A 3,338-nucleotide genomic window follows, 5' to 3' on the forward strand; every position below is an offset into this window, starting at 1 on the left:
GGCTCTGAGTGAGGGGCTGCATCATCAGAGGTCGAGGGGCCTAGAGGTGGGAGCAATTTTCGCTGAGCTATGCTAAACGGACCTTCCCGCAGACCTCCTGGCTAGGGTGGTCCCGGCCAAGCCGCCCGCCCTGGTTTCTGGGCGCCATGTGCGAGCAAGGACGTTGACAAATGGTGTCTGGGCCGAGCCAGAGGCCGCTGGTGTGGGGGAGGAGGGAGGCCTGGGGGCCGCTGGCTCCTCCAGGCAGGAAGGGATGGGCCCGGGGAGGGGTCTGCCGTTGGCTCATTCTGGGCTGCTGTCTGCCTCTGAGAGGCTGGGACCCCAGCAACCACAGGAACCCCAGATCTATGTCTGGGGGGCTGCCAGGCCAGCAGTGATGGGCAACATACTCTGGGCCTTGAGTCCCCAGCAAGGCCCAGGGCTCAAGCGCTCTGCCTCCGGGTAGCAGACCTCCAAGGGGAGGCAGAGACTGGAGCAGGGGCTGCTCTTGGTGGGAAGGGTTGTGGGTAGGCCAGGGTGGCCACCAGAGCGGGGCTGGAGGCTGGGTGGGGCAGGGTGCCCCTTGGGACTGCAGCCTAACACCCCCTCGCCTGTGTTTCAGCTGTCCTGAGCCGGGTGCAGGCTGGGGGCTCCCTCCACACTCCCCACCCATGCTCCCGGGGAGTCCAGCCAGATGCCCACCCAGCCCTGCCGAAGAAGCCGCTTCCCATTGCCTGCCTGGCTGCCCACACCCCTCCAACACCTGCCACTGCCACCACCTCTGTCCCTGGACCTCCGGCCTCTCTCCCCTCCGCTCCCTGACCCACCGGCTCTGCCTCTCACAGCCCGGGAGGAATGGGATTCTCGCTGGTGCTTGGCTAAGGGGACCATCCCCAGAGGCCACACACCCACGAGGCAGGGGTGTCCTGTGCAGAGAGCACACCAGCCAGGGGACATCCCCGTCAGGAGCCACCGATGCCTGTGCAGGACACTCCGGCCCTGCGTCCCTCCCTGCCTCCTGCTTGCAGCCCCTTCATTTGTGCAATAAAGCTCTTTCTGTCCCCACACGCTGGCCCTTCGCTGCTCACTAACTGGGGGGAGGGACATGGGAGAAGGGCTGGCCGGTGGGGCAAGGGCCACCCCGACATGGTGGTGGGATGCAGGCCTCTAGCCTCTAGATCCAGACACCCAGTCCTGTCCCGTGGCTCCTGGGATTAGACCCTTGGATCTGAGGGGTGTGGTGGCCTAAATCCCAGCACACATGGTGGGTGGGGGACAGCCCTCCTCTTCCAGAGTGTCTGTGATGTCTCCCCCTTGACTGGCCTGAGAGAAACTTCATAGCACCCAAAACAGTGTGCCCCTCTGGTCTGTGCACCCCCTGAGGACAAGACCTGTCTTGGGGTCATGCCCCATCCTAGTACCCAGGAGTTGCTCAGTGAGGGTTTGATGGATGGACAGATGTCTGAATGATGGATGATGGATGGATGGACAGACAGACCTGGGGGTGGGTGGGTGGGTGGATGGACGGGTGGATGAATGGGTGAATGGATGGGTGGACAGATGGATTGATGGATGGATGCACAGACAGATGGATGGATACATGCATGAAGAGATGGGTGAATGAGAGGGTGGATGATGGGTGAATGAATGGATGGATGAATGGATGAATGGATGGATGCACAGACAGATGGATGGATACATGCATGAAGAGATGGGTGAATGAGAGGGTGGATGATGGGTGAATGAATGGATGGATGAATGGATGAATGGATGGATGCACAGACAGATGGATGGATACATGCATGAAGAGATGGATGAATGGGAGGGTGGATGAATGGATGGATGGATGGATGGATGGGCCTGAAGAGGAATGAGAGGTAGATGGGCAGGAAATGGCTGTGTGAAGAGTAAATGGGAGAAGAATTGGTCAGATAAACACATGCTGCCCGGACAGTGGGTGGATGGCTGGGTGGGTGGTAGATACATGGGTGGAAAGATGGATATAGATGGATGGATGATGAAAAAGAAGAAGGGAGGGAGATAGACAGTGGTCATGAGAATGGATGTATAAAAATAAGTGGGTGGGTGGGTGAGTGGACATGTGTGAAGTGGGAGGCGGGGGGGGGGTGTCTGCCCTACTCCCCCTCCTCTCACTGGGCCTGCACTTGGCCTGACCTTGGGCCCTGCGCCCTCTGTGTCCGGGGAGCCCCCTGCAGAGCTGGCAGGACCTTGGCCTGGACCCTGGGCGTTCTAGATTGGCTCTGCTCAGAGCCTCCGTTGCTGAAGTCTTCATGGTCAAAATCTGGCAGCCTCCCAAGACAGAGTAAACATGTCGGTGCAGAAGTGTTAAACTCAAAAAAGTCCTGGCACCTTTTCGCACTCTAGCCCACCTCTGAGGCCGTGTCTGGGGACATGGTGTTCTCTCCCTTCCCACAGCTGGATGGGGCCTGAGCTGAGGATAGTGGGCAGGCAGCACAGGTCTACATCTGGGTAGTGTGCCGGGACCAGGTGGCCCACGTAAGGGGAGAGAGGCAGGTGGGGTGGACAGTGCCAGGGAGGCAACCAGCCACACCGCTCTGACCCTCTCAGCCCATTGGGGTTGTCCACACCTGGCCCAGTCTGAGTATTGCTGATGCCCACTGCTGGAGTGTCTCAGGGCCAGGGGGTCAGAACCTGTCCATCATTGAGGCCGAGAGGTTCAGAGGGATCACTACCCAGGGGATAGCTGGCTGTCCATCCATCTATCCACCCACCCATCCCCCCACCCACTCATCCATCCATCTATTCATCTATACATCCACCCCCTCATCTATCCATCTATCCATCCACCAATCTATCCATCCATCCATCCATCCATCCATCCATCATCCATCCATCCACCCATCCATCCATCCATCCACCTATCTGTCTGTGCATCCATCCATCATCCATCCAGAGTGAGGCCCCACCATCCGTTCTCTTACCTGAGAGGCCTCATCCCACCCCCCTTCTCCGGGCACCAGGGCCCACGCTTGTGAGGAAGAGGAGCCTGATCTGTAGATTGCCCAGGCACCCGGGCATGTGGGGCGGCAGCTGCATGGGGATGGGGAAGTGCCATGTCAGCAGCTTGCACCTGGGCCTGGTAGAGCCAGAGCCCAAGGCCTAGTAGAGCAGCCCAGCTGGCACCCAGGTCAGTTCAGGGCTCTCGGGCCCCAGTACCCCCAACCACGCACACAGGGGGCCAGGCCAAGATCTAGGGACTCCTGCCCTCCCCAAGGTCACTCCAAGGACAGCTGGCACCAAGACACTTGGGAGCCGCCTCTCCCCGGCTCTGCTCAGCACCCCCACACCATCCCCGGGCGGAGGCCCTGCGGTCAGCC

At 60.1% G+C, this 3,338-nt stretch overlaps 2 protein-coding genes across 5 annotated transcripts in view; one reads left to right on the plus strand and one right to left on the minus strand.

Annotated features, from left to right (window-relative positions):
- Positions 1-3,338, plus strand: part of LSP1 (lymphocyte-specific protein 1) — a 40,608-nt gene that overhangs the window by 31,166 nt on the left and 6,104 nt on the right. The window contains exon 11 of one of the 4 annotated variants that reach the window (XM_015565462.1): positions 599-1,046. The exons of 2 other annotated variants lie outside the window; for them this stretch is intronic. The gene's annotated coding sequence lies outside the window, so the exon portion shown is untranslated. Of the gene's footprint in view, positions 1-598; positions 1,047-3,338 lie in introns of those variants that run through there. One more of the 4 variants, XM_015565461.1, reaches the window with a different exon arrangement.
- Positions 1-3,338, minus strand: part of LOC102755188 (proline-rich protein 33) — a 5,632-nt gene that overhangs the window by 1,876 nt on the left and 418 nt on the right. The gene's annotated exons all lie outside the window — the stretch shown is intronic.

Source organism: Myotis davidii, unplaced genomic scaffold (assembly GCF_000327345.1).
Source record: "Myotis davidii unplaced genomic scaffold, ASM32734v1 scaffold880, whole genome shotgun sequence".
Classification (NCBI taxonomy): domain Eukaryota; kingdom Metazoa; phylum Chordata; class Mammalia; order Chiroptera; family Vespertilionidae; genus Myotis; species Myotis davidii.